Source organism: Zonotrichia albicollis, chromosome 14 (assembly GCF_047830755.1).
Source record: "Zonotrichia albicollis isolate bZonAlb1 chromosome 14, bZonAlb1.hap1, whole genome shotgun sequence".
Classification (NCBI taxonomy): domain Eukaryota; kingdom Metazoa; phylum Chordata; class Aves; order Passeriformes; family Passerellidae; genus Zonotrichia; species Zonotrichia albicollis.
In genome coordinates, this window is record NC_133832.1 from 19,766,075 (window position 1) to 19,786,328 (window position 20,254).

Below are 20,254 nucleotides of genomic sequence, written 5' to 3' on the forward strand. Positions count from 1 at the left end.
TGGAATTTGGGATGTTTCACCAACTCTTCTCATTTAATTCCTAGCATCCTCCTCTCATCAGGAGGGCAGCTTGTGGTGAGAGGCCAGAGCACAGGGTAAGTGTTGTTCTCCCTGCTGGAAAGGTGTCCTATGGAAAAGATTCCACTGATTTTCTTTCCCAGAGAAAGCAGGTTAGTGTGCAGGGTCTGGCCTGTGGGCATGGACAGGCACCTTGAGGCTCCTGCAGGTTTAAGGACAGAGTAAAATGTCCCAACAGCTACAGATGAACAGCAGAACACAAGGCTGAAGTGGTTATTTTCTTCTCTTAACCAGTCTCTTCTTATTTGTAAACTAATTAAATTTATTCTTTGGCAATTTGATACCCCGAGCCACCACCTGCAGGAACCTTATTGTTTGGTAAAAAGGAATCATTTTTGTTTTCCATAAGAGACCTGGAGAGGACAAAGAAGCATTTCTATATTGTATGCATTGGCAAGAAGGATTAGACAGGCTGTAATCTTGGTCAGTCTGACTTCTACAATTATGGAAAATTACAAAGATTGATGTTAGTTGCAATTTATCTTATTCACAAACTGGTACAGGATGAATCTTCTCTTTTGAAATACATATTTCACTAAAACTAGAGTACATATGAAGTGAATTCTTTTTCTTTCTTTTCCCCATCAGATTGATAATAGTCTGTGTAGGAAAGAGCTGAAAAACACAAAAAGAAAAAGTTGGAGCTATTTGAATTGTCATGGCAATATCCTGGATTTTTCAAGAAGTTTGGTTCTGTTTAGCTAGTCACTTTAATTTTCCTTCACTAACTTGTCTCCATTCTCTGCCACAATGATAATTCTTTATATGACTGTCAGCCCTTTGCATTGTGACAGCTTAAATTAATGTTTTGATATTTCTCTCTTTGTAAGAATACAACAAAGAAGACAACTGCCAAGGATAGGACAGAAACTATATGAATGTAAAACAGACACTGCGCACCAATAAAGCCAGAAGGAATAATTTTCATGTTATTGCCTTGTTAATCAGCTTCTGCAACAACTCATCCTGGAGTCTTTGGGTTCTCTGGGCCAGCGTGGCCCTGGTGCTTCATCTGGATGGTGGGAATTTCTTAGGGGGACCTTGGGCATTTCTGGGGGTGCTGCAGCCCCTTGGGCTGGGCAGGTCCAACAGCTCAGGTAGGCTGGTTCAGCCTCACCAACCACAGACTGAGCTTTTTGCCCTCATAATCGAAATAACACCCTTCTGCACACTGAAACCCTTGTGCAAACTAATGCACGCTCATCTCATTTTTACACACCACCTCTTGAGTGCTGAGGAGATCAGTGAGAACTCCAAAAGGAAGGTGAAGGAGGAGTTGGAAGGGTTTGATCTGGCACTTACAAAAAGAAATGATGAAAAGGAATTGTCTTTAAGGTTTTGTGGAGGTTTGCACCAATCCTTATCTAAGGTTCAGGGCCTTTAGCAGCATCGTTCCTGCTCTTAATGTATGCTTCCAAAATCCCAACCCATCTGGCATTGCTGTAAATGAAGCTTGACTTCAATGAGGATGGTGTTTTTCAATGTTCTTTAAAAAATCCTTTTAAAAAGATCTGAGATATCAGATGCAGTTTAATGTTCCAGTATAGCTGAGGATTTCATTATTACCTTCTCTCATTTTTATCATTTTCCGTCTGTTTCTCCTCTCACACATTCCTTCAGGACCTGGCCTCACCTGAGAGATGAGGAATTTAAATGAAAGTAGAACAAAAAAAAAATCAATTAATCCATTCTTTGTGGCAGGAGCCACCAGATGATGCTGTTACTCTTACAGCTTCTTAGCATGTGAGCAAGATTTCAGTTTTTGAAGGAATGTTGCATTGTTATTAGCTTAGTTTTACAGTAATCCTCTGAGAGAAGCTACCAGCAGAGTGTGTTTTCTGCTTTATTCTCTGTAGGATGCAGTTCTTAGGACAAATTACATTCCTTGGAGTTAAATGTGCAGTGCCATGCTGCAGAGTAGTGTGTTCCAGCAGGAGGAGGATCTCCTGTGATGACTGCAGACACCACTGTTACAGGGTAAAAATAATAATTAAAAAAGGAAAAGCATAAAGAAAATGGGTTTCACTTAGCAGAAAGTCCACATTACTTCTTGTTTTATCAACAGATCAGAGGCAAACCCCCAAATTCTGTCTCTGTAGAGAAAGAAGAGAGTTGTCAGAGCTGGAGAGGACACTCATCACTGTGGATGTGCTGGGCCATGTCTGAGAGCCATCAGCAGAGCACTGTTTGCATCTCCAAACATCCCTTGACCTGTGCCTCTCCCTCTCTAACAGAGAGCTGGTCCCAGAGAGCTTCAAAGAATAGATCAAAAGTGTGAGCTGTACTATTTATCTCAATGGACCACAAGTGCTGAAAGCTAGAGATGAAAAATTTAACATCAGATTTGTCAAATATTTCACTGCTGATGGGATCATTTCAGCAGAAATGACCAATGGCAGCACTTATCCATCAAATTGAAGGTTTAATATAAAAAATAAATAACACGGGAGATGGGGCTTCTCCTGGATGATTCATTTATGCATTTTAATTAAAACCCTTGATTGTTTAAATGCAAATGAGGCAAACCCAGGAATGGCAGCGCATTGCCTCAGCAGCAGCCGGGCTGGGTCTGCTCAGGTGTGCTGGTGGCAGGGAAGCACAGGGAAGGTGTCCCTGTCCCTGTGATTGCCACCAGCTGCTCCTGAGCCTGCTCCTGCCAGCAGCAAAGCCCCTGAGAGCTCCTGGCCAGGCCTGGGCACTGCTCTCACCTGGGCACCTGTGCTGGAGGGCACGTGCCAGCGTTCGAGCAGCGCCAGAGCTGAACGGTGTCACCACATTTCTGTTCACAGAGAACAGCAAGGCACAATCCTTCCCAAGGATTCCTGAGATTCACATCCTCTGAACCTCAGGGAAAGGGAAAACACAATTCTTGTCACTTGCTGTGCCTGTGTTGTGCCAAAGAATGCAATGTGGAGATTATTTTTCCCAAGTGATGGTGTTTTGGTTCCTTGGCCTGTCAGGGTATGTGTGTGTGTGTGTGTGTGTGTGTGTGTGTGTGTGTGTGTGTGTGTGTGTGTCAGGACTGTCAGGACAGTCACGAGACTCAGTGCAGAGTGAGCAGTGAGTGCTTGGCACATTCAGTTTAGATGAAATTTATATAATATAGTCCAATAAAGTAATTCATTAGCCTTCTGCTATCCATGGAGTCACCCTTCTTCCTCCTTCGCCTTGATTTACAATAGAACAAGGTAACATCAAACCAATCTAGAGACTGCTTTCCCTGTAACTGAGATTATCTCTGCCCTGGGGTTTCCAGGCTGGACCACCATTTAATGTAAAGTTCTGTTTATGTTTTATAGGCCTTACAAGAAGAAAAAATCAGGCACACACAAAGCCAAGCGAGCCTGTAGCAGAGCTGATGCACCCAGGCTTTGCTAAGCCAATTAAGCAATCAAATAAAGGCCACAACTGAAATGGACTCCACAGATCAGTGAAATCAAATCGTCAAAATTAATATACTAGGAAATTAGATCAGAATTATGAAGCTGTGACTGAATTTGATTTGTTGGTCTTGGGCTGGGGATATTTACAGGAAGCAGCTCTTTTCTTTGCAGTCTGAAGGGCATTTGTGTCCATCAGGTGTGAGGTTTGTGTTGTTCTTCCCAAAAGAGACCCTCTAAAACAAAGATTGATCCTGACCTGTTCCACTTAAGGAGGAGGCACAGCCACCACAGTGCTGTCAGCAGCTCTGCCTCATTCTTTTCTACCTTAAATCTCCCTGTTGTAACAAGTTACTAGCTGGCTGCTCTGATTTTCCCTTTCTAACATAGAAAATCTTTCCCTAGAAGTGACACAGATGACAGCCATATCAAGCAGTAACAGCTTTGGGGGAAAAAAATAATAAATCCAGAAGAATCTTCCTAATTATATGCAACATTTACAGAGTTTGGTGTTTACTTTTAGGGACCTGTATGTAGTGCTGTTTCTCCATTATAGAGTGCAAGTATGCAAGTGTGTCTTTGAGATAAGGCAGTATCATCCCGGTATAATGGAAAGGAAATGAAAAGAAAGAGTTCAAAATGCTTTATATTTTGGGATCTTCACTTGTGCTGTTGACAGCAGCTGCAACAAAGATTCAGGTTGAAGACAACTTACAATTCATGTAGAACATCTCCGTGGCATTAGCACAGCCAGTGACAAGTCTTGTACCTCTGTCCCTGTGGATTGCACAGCCACGAGAAGGAAAACTTTATGTCCAGAAGCTGTCCATGCTGCCTTCTCCTCTCCATCAGGATCCTCACTCCCTTCAGAGTCCTCCCTGTGGTGATTAGGACCAGACCTGGTGGATGATGTCCCCATGGAAGCCTTGAGCCATGGGGTTACCATGGAGGGTCACTGTCATGAAATATCTGCCAGTCCCATTGCAGGCTGCTTGTCAGAGGAGCAGGGATGTGGAGAGCAGGCTGTGGAAATTCATCCTTGTCTGTGGAAATTCATCCTTGTCTGTGGAAACTCATCCTTGCCTCCCAGCTTAATGAAAAATATTAAGTGGACATATAAATAAATAGATTTATTTATAATATATATTTTATATATTTATGAAATATATATTATAAATAAATCTATTTATTTTAATGCCGTAAAATACGTTAAAAATAAATTCTTTGTGAGTTCTTCTACAGCAGTTGCTTCCTCACCCTAGCTTGGGCAATGAATGCAGGTAAATTCCTATCCTGCCCCGATTAAAGTACTTTTTATTTTTGTCCCATCAGGCTAAATTTTGCTTATAATTTGAGTTTTTCTAGGTTTGATTCAAACTGATTTCAAGGAACCTTTTTGCTAGAGGAGCAGATTTTCATTAGAGCACAGGCTGGGCTGCCCTTGGGTGCAGGGCACAGCCCTCGGGCTGGAGCAGAGGGCTCAGTGAGGGCATGGAGCAGCTCTGCTCTCCCCAAAAATCCTTTATCTGCAGGATGTGATTGACCACAGGCCAGGGCTCACCACCCACCTTTCCCAGGAAAGCCACCTCAGGTTACATCCCTGCCCACAAGGTGATCTTTGAGGTCCCTTCCATCCCAAACCATCCTGTGATCCAAGAGCTGGGGCTTTGGCAGGAGAGGGAGAGGAAAGGAGATTTCTCACCAATTGGTTGGACATCCCCAAGGACGAGCGAGTCCTGAAATCCATCTGTGCCACAGCTCAGCCCAGAGCATGCCAAGGCTGCTGAGGGAACTTCTGTCAGCAGCTCTTCCCCATGGTGAGAGGTGTGCTCAGAGCCAGGCCTTCTGTTTGGGCAAAACCCAACACACGGTGAACTAAAGACATCATTGGAGTCTGGCAGAACTGCAGCACAGCTGCCCAAGGTCGTCTGCAGTGAAAGCAGCCCAGGAGGGTGACAGGGAGATGTTAGCTGGATTTTCCTGTTCTCCTCAGGAAGGCTCAGGGCTCTGGGATCTCACCCCACAACAAGCTCCATGAATATGTGCAGTGATTCTGTGAGCTGATTATTGCTCCCTCCTGGCGGCTCTCCATCTCCCTAACAGCATTAGCATTAATACGGTGCCCAGGGCTCCGAGGATGGCACTGATGGAACTCAACAGCCCCCAAAGAACAAAGGATCCCTTTTCCATGGCTCCCTGTGCCTGTCAGAGGATTGGAGCAGCAGCCTGTCAATCCCGTGCTCGCAGGCGCTTTGCTGATGCGCCCCTGAGCCCCGGGTAGTGCGTGGAATTACATTATCTGAAAAATTAACACAAAACATTCAGCCAAAGCCATGTGCTATTCCCTCCTGACCTGATTATTCTAGATTATTTAACTAAGTAGCCAGCATACCCCCTAATTTAAGTGCTGAATTTCCACCACACAGAACGTTATCTTTTCTCATAAAAGGAGCCCACGAAAAGAGCAAGCTCAATTGCCAATTATGCTTCTTCCATGAAATCTCTTCTATCCCCTTCAGGATAGGTTTGGGTAAAAATATAATTGCAGCGGATAAGGAAGCTTAAGAAAAGATGTAAGTGAAAAATGTTATGTGTTGGCATCTGATTGATCCATTTGAAAGAAAGAGAAGGAGAATTTGATGAGATGGCAAAGAGCTCGTAGTTTGTTTCGAAGGAACCCAGCATTTTTTAACCTGTACAGGGTGCTGAGCTATAATTAAGAACGGCAAGTCAGTGAAAAATCTATTTAAACTCCTGACAGCTTCTCTGCATTAGCATTTTTGACATCTACATTCGCTCTGGCAAATCACTAATGTAATTTTTTTTTTTCAAAATTATTTTTTTATTAGCTTTCTGCGTATAATAACAAAGCAAAAATGATGCTGCAGCCTGGACAGGTCTTTAACTCAAAAGCTCAGCAGTTACATTGTACTTGATTACCTGCATGATTATTGTTTTTATTCTGGAAGAAGTTTCGTAAATATGTTTTCATCTATAGAGCATCTTTAAAGGGAAAATAAGTGTTTGATACTGTTAATCAGTGAAAAGTATGGCAAACCCTGGATTACAAACACTGTGATTAATTGATGCCAAGATACTCATCCCTGCAGATTTTTTATTAATAATAATAATAAATAAAACCAATAATTTATAAAATTACTTTTATTATAATTCATTATCATAATTACTACCATTATTATTACTATATAACCATTATTATCGTTATTAGCATTATTACCATTATTATTTCCTTGGGGTGAACTTTGAGTTATACAGGTCTTTGCCATTAATAATTATCCTCAGGCAAGGGAGGAACCATGGCTCAAGCCTGGTAACTTGTGTATAGGTGTAATATTTTCAAACACATCAACAATCTTCCTCAAAGTGTGGAGAATTTGTGATAACATTTAAGTCAGATGCACTGTGAATGTGTTGGGTTTAATTTGATAGCAAAGAAATACCATCATTAATTAGAATGCTTTCAGATTAGTGTTTGTCTTGCATAATTCAACATTTGCCAAAGTTCAGGAAAGATATGCACTAAATAGAAATTATTACTTTGATAATGCTGCTACATTTCCTCTCCTTATTTTTAATATGGCTTTTTAATTTGGGTAATGAGTATATATCACTAATCATTTTGAAAGCCTATTACCAACACCAACCAATTCGTCAGCTTGAGTTAATAATTTACTTTGTTAGAAAAATTGGAACCGGACACAGCTGTGGAGGGCTGAAGGAAATAAATAATAATAAAAAACAGCCTCCTTAGCAGATAACCTATTTTCCTATGTGCATAAAACGCCCCTTGTTCTGTCAGGACTTGTTTTCCCACTGCTGGAGCTCTTTGGTGGCCATTAAGCTCCTGCTCCAGACACATTCTACTGCAGGGCATTTGGAAATTAAATGCTGGAGGAATTAGAAGAAGAAGGTCTTCTCCCATACTTAATTTTCCCATGCATTATTACTAGCAGCCTCTGCACTGCTAATGCCCTTCTCCCACTGTGTAGGCATGAGCTGGCAAGGTCATTTGTTTTTCAGCGTGTTTACTGGAAAAATGCAGTTGCATCTGAATGATTGTTTTGGGAAAAATAAAAATCTTGGGATGAGTCATAAGTGAAGAAAAAAAGGTCATTTGAGAAGATTTCAATAAGGGGAGAAATTGATAAAGAATATGGAAATGCATTCTAATTAGAATGAAAAGTTTGGAGACTGCACCCTGTAGTGAAATTAGTGTCTGCAGCAGACAATGCTCCTCATTAACAAATCGGGACCTCACTTTTATTACACTTAAACCAAGATTCTTCCCTGTGTCCTGCCACTTAAAAACATGCATCAGTGACCACAACACTCACCCGTGGCTACCCTGAACCCTCTGCATCCGTGAGCAGAAAAAGCTCTGAAAGGAGCCCCAGTGAGGGATGCCACAGAGATGGAGTGCTCTGTGCTGGAGCTGAATCTGCCTTTGAATGGTGGAAGAATAATAAGGACCCTGCCTACTGAATCATGCTAAATGCAGCATTTATTTATTTTTAGTGCAGTTTTATCTGGTGACAATGCAGTCATCACAGCCTTTTGTTGTTAAGGTGTGTGTATATTTCTATTTGAAAACCTTAGGATAAGAAAGGCATGAACAGTAAAGCTTTGAACAGGAGCCCCATCCAAGCAGTCACAACTCCAGTTCCCCCAAGTTCTGACATTTTTCATTACTGTGGGTCGCTCCATGGGAAGGAGGGGAAGCAAAGAAAGAAATGAGCAAACACCCGGAGAAATTTAAATGAGAAGCCTTGTCTTTAATAAGATCTTGCTGTGACATTAATCCCTGTCTGCAGCTGAGGTATTGTTTGCCTTTGTGGGAGCCCTGCTCAGCTCCTGCCTCCTGTGCTGGGAGTCAGCCCCAGCCCTGGGCACAGCCCAAAGCCCAAAACTGGCACAGCTGTGCCCAACCTGCCCCAGCCCTGTAAAAAACTGCCCCAGCCCTGGGCACAGCTCTGCCCAAACCTGCCCCAGCCCTGGGCACAGCCCTGTCAAAAACTGCCCAGCCCTGGGCACAGCCCAAAGCCCAAAACTGCCCCAGCCTCGGGCACAGCTCTGCCCAAACCTGCCCCATGCCAGGTGAGCTCAGCCAGGTACAGCCCAAACCCAGCGTGCCCCAGGCACTGAAACATCTCCTCACATTTCCCACTGGAACATTCCACCAAAACCCAGCTCTTTGCACACAGTGAGCTTTAACATGTTTCCTATTTTCTGATGAAAGCGAATTTTGCTGGACTATGGGGAGTGCTGGTTTATGGCTGCTTTCAGCCCACATGCTTGGAGAGCGGGAGCTGCATCTGCACAGCTGAACCAGCCCCATCTGTGCCAGGGGCTGCCCATGCCCACAGCTCCTCCAGCCAGCCCTGCCAGCCCTGCAGTGCCCAGAGCCACGCTACAGTGCCAGGAACCTCACCTGAGCTGCCCCAGCAGCAGGGCTGGGTGCCCAGGCTGATCCCTCACAGACACCTGAGAGCCCTTCCAGCACCTGGAGGGGCCACAGGACAGCTGGAGAGGGACAGGACATGAGGAATTACCCCATTTAGGAGCTCACACAAGGGCTAACCCTCTTTAAACTGGAAGTGGGGGTTCAGATCAGATATTAGGCAGGAATTCTTCCCCGGGGGATTGGTGAGGCTCTGGCACAACCCCTGTGGATGCCCAAGCCCTGAAGTGTCCAAGGCCAGGCTGGACAGAGCTCTGAACAACCTGGTGGAGTTACAGTACCCCCAGCCATGGCAGGGGCTTGCAGAAGGTGATCCAAAGCATCCCTGGGCTCTGGGATGCAGCAGGGATGAATTCCCCCATCCCTGGTGTCTCAGAGAACATCGGGGACAGACACAAAGCCTGACCAGCATAGCAAGAGCAGGCTGCTTTTATTTACTCCTTTAGTCCTGTGGAAAGAAAGGGGAGCAGGGTGTAGATAAAGGTAATAAACACCTCCAAGCTGTGGCAGGGCTGGAAATGATTCTGCTGTTTATGGTTTCTCCTGGCCACAAGTAATTCTGTGTCTGTTCAATGGGCAGCAGTGGCTGGGAGCACAGGGCTGGGCCAGGGGCAGCAGGATGACAAAGAGGAGCACACAGCCACAGGGCAGGCATCCCTCTGCAGCTCTGTGGGCATTTCTGACTCTTCTGCTGCTTTATGGGCCTTGTTCTGTCTGCCCAAACACCTGTATCCCACTGGTGCCAGCCCCAGGAGCCTCCTGGCAGTGTGAGACATGAACAGCAGACATGAACCGCGAGGGTTTTCCTGCCATGGCACAGCCTGGCTGCTCACACACCCCCAAACACACCCAAACACACCCCTACACCCCTCACAGCTCTCTGGATTATCCACTGCCCAGCTGCTCCTGCTGTGTTGTGCCATTTGGGTAAATGATATTAAACCCATGAATTTCTGTTCCTGCTCTGTCAGAGCTCACCTGGCTGAGGTGATTTTGGGGTCCCTGCTGCCCCAGGCTGGCAGAGCTGGAGGGGGGATGCTGCAGAGCTGCAGCTAATTACAGTCAAACATCACAACTTTAGACAACTCTAATGTTTGCAGCTGGAAAGACTTAAAAGCTATTTGCCTCTAATCTCCCTCTGACAATCAATGAATTGAACAGTAAATGTTATTAGACTAATTTACTGTTCATCAAGAGTGAGAAATGAATAGAATAATTTACTATTCATACATCCAACTGTGTGACATGTGTACAGATCAGTTTGAAAGAAAAAGCAACATTAGGGTTCCAGTTCTCCTCCCATACCTTTTTTTTTATTCCAATTTATCTCCATTCTCATCCTAAAGCTGCTCTGGCTTTGCCCCAGTGGCAGAATGACCACATCTGTTTGGATGCACATCTGCCTTTGCTCCTTCCCAGTCATCTCAGTGTTCTCCGCTGAGGAAAGCGGCCAAAACCTGCACAGCTCAAAGGGAAGCCCCTGCTAATTCTCACTGCTCCCTGTGAGAGGCATTTACCTCCAGGTTCAGGTGCCTCCCATGAGGATGTTATGGCTGTGCTGCATTTGAGCACCTCATCCTTCTGCTGTGGCTTATTTGGGAGTCTGCAGCACACAAGGAGTAAATTGGGTTGATTTTTCTTTCTAGGACAAAACAGGGATGGTGAAAGGCTGGAAAACCTGAATATCCTTAGAGAGTTTGGCAATATCCGTGTGTGGAAAAAATCCAACCCAACAGGTCTACAGCCTCTCCAGTCAAATAGTCTGAATATTTTAGATGTTAAAACAGAATATGACATCACTTTCTGGATGTCACAGGCCTGAGCACAAGGAAAGGACACTAAAAATGTGAGCACAAGGAAAGGACACTGAAAATGGGATCTGGAATGGCTGGAGCTGAGGTTCTCAGTGGGGCTGGTGTTACCTCTGATGTGGATGCCCTTCCAACCCTTAGTGATTGTTTCTGGAGTCCAAACTCTGGGTTTCCTGGTGATGGTAAGAGGTGTGGCAGCCCTGCTGACTTTCCCTTCAAGCCCAGCACAAGACTGATGCCCTTCCCATTGGTTCTCCTTGCCTAAATTCATCTTTTCAGCAAGTTGCACCAAACAGGAGCAGTTTTCCAGACCAGAGGCAATAGCTGGTGAGTGCACACAGACAACTCTCACTTCACTGTACAGCTCTCCCAGCACCCTGAGAGACGCCACAGCTCTCATTCTGATAAGCAAATGCCACCACCATCTGCCACCTCCCATCTCCTCTGGAGGAGCCTCAGCTGTCCCTGCACTCCAGCACTTCCCTTTGGAGCAGCTTTAGAGCTCTGTCCGCAAGCTCTGAAGTGCTGGCGTTGAAAAGAAAATCTGACAAAACCAAAGATTCAGCCTTGAAGATTTAGGATTGCTTTTGCTTTTAAAACTATTCACGAAACAAAGCAGAAAGTACAGTTTTATAATCTTCCCCTGTTTCTGAGCATATTTCTTCTCAGGACCTGCCAGCCAGCCTTGTTTCTGTCCCAGTCCCCCACCAGCACCAGTACAAGAGATCCCAGCAGCCAAATGCCCCATCAAGGCTCACCTGAACCTCCTCCTTCAGGATATCATAATAAGGAGGAAAGGCACCTGAGGAAAGACCCCTGAGGAAATACACCTGAAAAAATACACCTGAGCTAAGGACACCTCAGGAAATACACCTGAGGAAAGGCACCTGAAAAAATACACCTGAGCTAAGGACACCTGGGCAAAGGTTCTGTGCCCTGTGGGAGCCCAGCCCTGCCCTGCAAGGCAGGAGAGCTGGGCTGTGCAGGGCAGAGCTGATGCTGGCTGAGCTGCAGCCAGCTCTGCTGTCTGTGCTAGGCAGTATTTGAAAAATAGAATCAACACATCAAATGTTCTGTCATGTAAGTTTTCCGTGTCAAGGAAAATAGCCCAAGGCCCTTCTTCCCACATTTGCTGCTACAACAGCCAGACAACCTGGCCTCTGAATTTATTCTGGTCTTTAATCAGGCAAAAATCCCTGTGATCTCTGAGCTGGGGCTGCATGGCTCTGGAAATAGATGGTGCAGTTTACTCAAAGGAAGGCACTCACCCAGAGCTGCTGGGGCCTGTGGTCACTGTGAGAGTCACACACGTTGTGCACAGCCATGGAAACGTGGGGATGTTCTCATCTCACAGCCCTGTCTGTGCAGTGAACATCCAGCGTGGCAGCTCCAGAGCCACTCCTGTGCTCAGTGTCCCTCTGTGCACGCACAGCAGATGCTCCCCAGCACCCAGATCACTCTCAGTGCTGCTTTCATCCTCTCCTCATTCCTCTGCTCGTTGTTTCCATCTCTTGTGCTGTGGTTTGCCTTTCCCCAGCTGTGTTGCCCTAAGAACAAATCTGGTCCTGCACAGCTCAGGCACAGCGAGGCTGCACAGGATGCAGGGTCACTGCTGCTCTTAATTGGTTTTGTTCTCCAGGTTAGGGCACAAATAAAACTTCAATTGGCCAGAGTGGGATTTCCCCTCCTGTGCTTGCCTTTCCACCTTAATTAACGACTTCAGAGGTTTTTCAGGATTCTGTGGGATGCAAGTTTTGCCTTTAGGAAAGAGCAAACACCTAAATGTGTGTTCAGCTGTTGGAGGCTCTGCCACTGGCAGCTGCAGGTGGAGCAGGACCATCATGGTGCTCATCAAAGTCTCCATTTCGGTTCTGAGGACTCTGAGTAACTCAGAGCTCTAAAGTGAGCACACTCTGAGGAGAGAAAGGATGTAAAACATGAGCCAGGGTTCAAGAGCAAGCGAAGCCTCAGCAGCCTTTTGGCCAACATGCAGTTACTCTGGCAGGCAATGTGGTTTTCTTGTATATGCATTAAACCTCAGCAGTCAGTAGGTTTTCTGTATATGCATTAAACCTCAGTAGAGCTCTGTGCTGCCACTGCCCCTCTCTCCCGTGGTGCAGCCCTGGTTGCTCCCACTGATCTGAGCTATTTCTGAGCTCAAGCAGAAGGTTTATCATCCCTGCTGTTCTACCCTGCGAGCAGGAGTTTAAAAAAGGTCGACCACTGTGTTCAGGCAACATCAAATTACTGTAAAACAAGTGAGAAACTGCAGCAATATATGGGGAATCTCAGCATCTCCAGCTCTCTCTCAGGCTTGGTTATAAGTGGGTGGCAAACTGTTGCATTCCTCACAGAAACACGAGCCTTTAGCCCAGACATCCCTCCCAAACTGGTGAGCAGAACGGGTTTCAAATGAAAATGTTTTGTACCTGGACATGCCCTGGTGCACCTGGCATGCTTTGTGCGAGCTGTCTAATGAAGAGTTTCGTGTTGAAAGCAGCTTCAGGCTGGTTTGCCTTTGTTTGATAAAAACGATGGGAGAAGATGTGCACGGCTCCTGGGAGGATGTGTCACACACAGCTCTGGGCAGGGATGTGAGAGGAGCTGGGCAGCTCCTCATCAGTGCCTGTGGTCTCCCAAAAATGGGTGGGAGCCCCTCAGAACCCAAAACCAGCCTGCACACAGCCCTTGGTCTGTGCCAGCTCTTCCTCTGCCACTGAGAACACTCCTGGCCCTTCCAAGCTACACTGAATCACTCACTGGGTGCCTCTGCAGCCCAAACACACCTGTCCTGCATCTGTCACAACCTGAGTGTCCTGCATGCACACCTGGAACTCACCCTGCATGCACACCTGAGTGTCCTGCACGCACACCTGGATATCCTGCATGCACACCTGGAACTCACCCTGCACTCCCTCCCTGGCTCGGGGCCGCCATTCCCGAGCTCATTTCTCACCAATTACTTGTCAAACAACGTATAATTAAATAGCACAGAACTGCCTGCGATGCATCTTTGGGTCTTTAAGCCAGTTTTTTTTGCTTCCCCCGTTTGTGGCGTGCCTCTACAGCACTTCAAGGCTACTGCACACTGCAGAGCAGCAGAGGAACAGAGTGATAATTGAACAATTAACAAGTGATGTCATAAAACAATGCACTTAAAATAAAATGCATAATTAAAATAAGTGAACCAAAAAAAAAAAAAAGATGTTACAACATAGACACACAAATGTTGACTGTAAGTCTCATATAGGAACTGAAAAAATAGTAATAAAAAGGGAAAAAGATAGTACTACAGTGGTTAAATAAAATTGTGGCATAAACTAGCAAACATCTCTGTGATTTGCCAAAAAATATAATAACGTTGCAAAAGAATTATCCTCTGAAGTTACCAAGTCTGGAGCATAAAGCAGTGCTTTGGTGGCTCCCTGTGTCATTACTTGCTACCAAGGCACGGCGCTGATGGGCTCGGTGGGACCCCTGCATTCAGCCATAGATCAGTAGGCAGGAAAGCAGAGCTCCCCCCAGATTCCCTGCCTGGAGAGTTGTTAGGATCCATGCTAGTTCTTTAAAGAGCAGAGCTGTGTACAATGCTGCACTCACAAAGACCCCATTAGGAATATAATCTTCTGCTACAAATGAGATGTTTGGGGAAAAGAAAACCACAAGAAAGCTGAAAGCAAAAAACAAAAACCAAAAATACCAACAACGAACAGGCGTGCTTGACTGAAGTTCACTGTAAGTGCAGTTAGAATGCAATTTTTAGGGGCTCTGCGTGCTGCCTGTACCTCTGCCCCTGGGAAGGGCCACAGAGGGGTCACTCCTGCTCCTCCAGGCCAGGCTGCCAGGCTGGATTCACCCCTGGCTCCCACTGCCATGGGCACCCAGCATGGAGCTGTTACCATCAGCCCACACCTGCAGCCTGCTCATCCACAGCCCGTGCAGCCCCCTGCTCCCGTTTCTCTGCTTTCTTTCAGCACGTTTAATTCCTTTTTCTCTAAACACAAGACACTGGAAAAGGTTTTAAAGCGTGAGGCAGACGTGCTTTCCAAGAATAATTGCTCCTTGGCTGATGCACAGGAGCTCTGCTCATGCATTTCTGGGAGATGCCTGCAGACTGCTAACTGCTCTGGAAGCCTCTCAGCCTTTGCTGCCTGCAAATGGCATTATTATTCACTAATCGCCTTGGCTCACCACGTTGTCTTTTGGTTAGTTAGCAGCTATTCTGCAAGTCAGAGACAGGCAGAGAGGAACATATGTTTAAGCAGTAGCCAACTTGTGACCTGTAAAAAAACCATCCTGGAAGGTTTTCTCGGAGCAATCCCCACCATTAGCTGGGAGCGATTAGCAGTCAGCAATGGGAAGGGGTGTCCCCCACTCCCACGAGACAGCTGCTGTGTCTCAGGCAGGTCCTGCATAGGAGGATGAGGAGGATGCAGAGGATGCTCCTGCAGCTGCTGCCTCGGGGTCAGGGAGCAGGAGCTGCCAGGATTCCATGGGGGTAAGAGCAGAGAGTGACCCCGAATGTCCACGGTGCAGCATTCCCAGACTTGTGCACCTAAACGACAAATATTCCTAAATCTCATTAAAACTCAGGAGGACTTAATTAAAAAATCCTTCGTGGTTTGTTTTTTTCTAAAGGTTAGGGATTGGGTTTGTTTCATTTTGTTTCTCTAAGGTTACTTGCTCACCTGCTCATTTCTTTTTGGATGTTGTAGGATTCTGTTATTTACTGCTCAGGCAGTCCCAAGCACTGCTCTGCTGACATTTCACGGTATTTAGTATTGACCAAACACTACATGATAAATCTTTATAATACTCCAGAGACACCATCAGGGGAGCAGTTACAAATGTATACATTGCAGTGTGCTGTGTTCTGGGTTAAATGAAATATAAAACCCCATGGCCAGGCTGGCACTAACGTCTCTATCAGTGTTCCATCACACCAGCTGCAGGTGTGGTGCTTGCCATTGAGACATCAGCGTTTGTCAATGGCTGCAGATGGTAACTGATGGATTCCCCTTCCCTGGGCACTGGGGATGGCATGGGAGCTACAGGAGCAGCAGCATCTCACCCCAAGCACTGCTCTGACCTCATGGGAGCTACAGGAGCAGCAGCAGCTCACCCCAAACACTGCTCAGATCAATGGGAGCTGCAGGAACAGCAGCATCTCACCCCAAGCACTGCTCAGACCCCGTGGAGCACCCACACACACAGAGGGACAGGGTGGCACAGGCCATTCAGCATGGTCACCCTACCCTCCTACATGCAAAGCCTTCTGCTCCAGGAGAAGAGCTTTTCCAAGCTCTCTGAAAGTTCTGCACTAGTTTTGAGTTTTGGTTAATTTACAGCCAAGTTGATTTCGCCATCATTAGCTTTTGTACGTTCAGACACACTTTAATTTTCTTTGGAAGATGCAGACGTGTGTACAGCTAGATAATGCCCTGTTTATTTTACTGACTAATTCATCACTTAAAGTGCAAGGCTATAGGTTGAGAGACCAAGACTTATGCACAGTTCCACACCCCTAAATCAGGCCAATAAAAGTTAAATTCACACTGTTTGCAAGCACTTCATGCAGATGGAAAATGTCACCTTGTCTGAAATACTTTATGGTGCGATGCCGAAGCAAAAAGAAATCCCACCGTGAGAGATTAAAAAGCTTCACTAATGCTTAGCTGGGAGGCACAGGGCTCTGTGCTGCCTCCTCCCCGTGCAGTGGGGAGCCTTTGCTGGCAAGCAGCAGCTGGTGCTGCTCTGGCAGGGTACAGAGAGCTCCCCCAGTGCCCCAACACCCCCCTGGCATCACTGAGGGCAATCCTGAGCAGGGCTGGAGGGGGCAGCCCTGGTTGGGCACAGAGAGCTCCCCCAGTGCCCCAACACCCCCCTGGCATCACTGAGGGCAATCCTGAACAGAGCTGGAGGGGGCAGCCCTGGTTGGGCACAGAGAGCTCTCCCAGTGCCCCAACACCCCCCTGGCATCACTGAACCTGATCCTGAGCAGGGCTGGAGGGGGCAGCCCTGGTTGGGCACAGAGAGCTCCCCCAGTGCCAGCCCTCACTGGAACAGAGCTGCCTGGCCCTGTGAGCTTCACACCCACTGAAGCAAAACCAGCAGCCTCCAAAGCCCCATTCCCAGGTGGGAGAGACAGAAATTGAGGGTGGATCCGCTGCTCCCAGCACACCTGTGCCACCCAGGCCTGTGGTGGCTGCCAGGGCAGGAGCGATCCTCACCCCAAAAGCGCCAAAGCTGCTCTGAGCCCCCCGCGTGCCCCTGCCAAAGAGGGGGCATTGCCCAGCTCTGTGCTGGGTGGCACAGCTGGCTGCAGGCACAGCAATAAACGCTCTGAAAGCGTTTGTGCGCTGGGAAGTGAGGCTCTGCAAACAGCTAATGGGGGTATTTCAATTCCCTATTAATTGCATATTTATTACTCGGCTGCTGCAAGGAAACGTCATGTTACGTTGATTAAAGCTTTGCAAGCTGTACAGTAAATATTTTAAACAAAAAAGGTTTTGATCTCTGTTGCTGTTGGGAAGGGTGGGGGGAAGTTGCCATTAGAGCTGCTGTAATTAGCAAACTCCATTGCAGACAGTATTTCCCACAGGCTCTGCACCATGCTTCGTGTGTGTCTGCATGTATTTAGACTGAATATTATTTTATGTATACGTTATCTATAAATTATATATACTTTTATATATATATATATATATCATGTGTGAAGAAAAAAGGAAGAAAGCCTGTGCTGCTATCTCTCATCTTGCAGATTGGAAAGATAAAAGACTTAAAAGGCAGAATAGAAAGGGGAATTTTGGTGCCTTGACTGAAGTTTGGGGGGTTAGATGACCTGCCTGCCAGCCCTGGCTGCCCAGAAATCCTGTCTGATTAATGAAGTCCTGCAGAAGCCTCTGCTCCAAAGTGCCAAGGCTCTGCACAGATGCTTTTGGTCCCCCTCTCTTGCTGGTGTCACTGCTGGTCTGTATGCAAGGCCAGATTTCACTGGAGAAGGTTTGTCAGCATCACCCAGACACGGGGCAGAGATGACCAGCACAGCCACCCCGAGCTTTGTCTCCTCTCCATCTGTGCAATGTCACCAACCCACCCCAACAGCAGAGAAAAAACCAGTCCATATTTCTGACAGACCGAATCATCTTCATCTGCAGTTCAGCCCCGCTCACCTCCTGCACCAGGAGCTGCCACAAACAGAGCCCACAGCTGGGCCGTGCCATCAGTGTGTGCCCAGCAGAGCTCTGTGCTCCCCTCAGAGCAGCTCAGGTGAGTCCCAGCCCTGCTGTCCCAGCCCTGCTGTCCCAGCCTGCAGCAGCAGCAGAGCCCTGGTTCCAGCCCCTGTGCTGGCCAAGGGCAGCTCCCTCTTCCCCAGCTTTCCTCTTCCTGACACACGGCATGAATCAGAGCAGGCATCAGTCACAGCCAGCCAAACAGCTGTGCACACCTGCCACAGCACAGGACAAGTCAAACGGCACTGATGGAGGACAGAGCTCAGTGATTCACAGCGCAGTGATTCACAGTGCTGGGTGAACCAGGGGTGGCTCTGGCAGGCTCAGCCAGCCCAGGCTCAGCCCCAGGGCTGCAGGACCAGCTCTAACACAGAGCAGTGCTGAGCTTTGATAAACCCTTCAGGGCCCAGGCACTCCTCAGGGCTCTCATTCTTTGCTCCCTTCAAACTTGACTCTGTAACCCCAGCGCATGGAGCCCATGTCCCATCCTGCCCCCATGTCCCGCCAGCACCCAGAGCTGCTGCAGGCAAACCAAGGGGCCATTTTCAGGAGCAGGATTTGTCGTTGTCAAGCCTTAGGAGTTTGTTAAGCTGCAGTATTTGACTTGGCTCGTTTCCTACAGTGGCTCCCTCTCGGAGCTGTGTGATTGCAGGCGATGCAGCAGTTATTAACAGCAAAGCAAGTTTCCATCTCTTATGATTGTACATGGAGGCTCAGAAGTGTGAACCTTCAAAGGCACAAAATGCAGAAAGCAAAACCAGAAATTATTCAGAATTTATTTCTTCAACAAAGGTTTTTGAAACCCTTTTCAAAATTCAAGGGACCTTATGTCTGATTTTTGAAACAAAAGTTGGCAGTGCTAAAACCAAATGAGCCGTATTTACATCTGACTGATTTCTGTGAATGAAAGGGTGGCAGTGGGGGTTTGGGGGAGACACAACTCCATTTGGCAAGTCCCAGCACAGAGAAAAGAACTTAAATAAACAAAGCAGGAACGGAGTACTTTCAAAAAGAATCAAACAGCATGGACCATTAATGTTTTAAGAGATAGGAGCTGTATGTGAGCCAACCATCCCCAAGATATTTATTTCCTATCTTTAAAATTGGGAATTGCATTAGAACAGGTAGAACCTTTCAAAGCTGGGAAAATTTTTAAGGGCACTCACTATACTTTAAAGAAGACTTCAAAAACCATCTCCAGTATTGAGCTGAATAAGTTGAAGAGATTTGTAGGTTATAGCAAGGGAGAGTGATGGGAATACATACAGAGCAAGCTGGTTACTGCAGTAAACAAACCTCCCCCAAACCAACAGCAAGTGCTTCAGCTCAGGAACAAATGTTTCACATGGAGAAATCCATTTTAAAGCGAGACAAGGTGCTGGGTAAACACCAGCCAAGAGCTATAAAGCATTGCTGGGGAAGGTGAAAGCCAACCAGCCTTGGCCATTGGGCTGGCAAGGGAGAGCAGAGCCAGACTGAGAGCAGCCTTGAGCAAGCCAAGCCCTGAAGGCTCTGAAATTAAAAATGATAAAAAAGGAGACGTTTTCATTGCAAAGGGGGACAGCACAGCACAGCTATAGAGGCAAGGCTTCAAGCAGGGCTGTTCAAATCCGTGACAAAGGCAGCGAGAAGGCGCCGCTCATCGCGCAGCACCGAGGGCAGCCCAGCCCGCTGCAGGAGCGAGCCATTTCCTCTCCTGCACAGAGACATTATCAATAATTGACTCACACCGAGCCTTTCCCTCATTGCTGGGTGCTGGAAAGTTGTTCCCCCACCCAAAAATATGGAAGAAGTGCCACCCTCAGCCCAGTGCCAGCCTGGGTGTCCCCAGCATGCCCAGCCCCTCGCCATCCTGCCCATGGACCGGGGGCCTTCACTGCCCCCTCACCTCTGCAGGGCTCTGCCCAGGCAGCTCTGGCACTGCCCTTGTGGCCACAGTGCCCAGGTCCCAGCACAAGCTCCATTTCCCACCAACAGGAGGACTGTCTGACCTGGAACCCTGTCTAACAGCCCCAGCTTCCTTGCTTCCCCACAACTCTCCTTCCCTTTGTCTGACAAAAATAACTCTACCTCTTACATCCTTGCAATATTGCCTCCCTTCCATGTTAGTACTATATTATTAGTAGTATTAGTAGTAGTATTGACAATAACAACAACAATAATGATAACGATAATTTTATAAGCCATTTGGATCTTCTTTTTTCAGAATTTCTCATTTTATAATTACTATTCTGAAAGCCAGACTCATTATTTCGATGCCTTATTATTAAAATT

The 20,254-nt window shown here is 46.8% G+C and overlaps 2 long non-coding RNA genes across 7 annotated transcripts in view; one reads left to right on the forward strand and one right to left on the reverse strand.

Moving 5' to 3' along the window:
* LOC106629784 (uncharacterized) overlaps positions 1–4,298 on the forward strand; it is a 316,151-nt gene extending 311,853 nt beyond the window's left edge. For all 5 annotated transcript variants that reach the window (XR_012582612.1, XR_012582613.1, XR_012582611.1 and 2 more), the window contains 2 exons: positions 45–95; positions 909–4,298. This is a non-coding gene — a long non-coding RNA (uncharacterized LOC106629784). The remainder of the gene's footprint in view (positions 1–44; positions 96–908) is intronic.
* Positions 1–20,254, reverse strand: part of LOC102073253 (uncharacterized) — a 76,032-nt gene that overhangs the window by 7,114 nt on the left and 48,664 nt on the right. The window contains exon 1 of one of the 2 annotated variants that reach the window (XR_012582616.1): positions 4,174–4,313. The exons of the other annotated variant lie outside the window; for it this stretch is intronic. This is a non-coding gene — a long non-coding RNA (uncharacterized LOC102073253). Of the gene's footprint in view, positions 1–4,173; positions 4,314–20,254 lie in introns of those variants that run through there. 2 annotated transcript variants of the gene reach the window in all.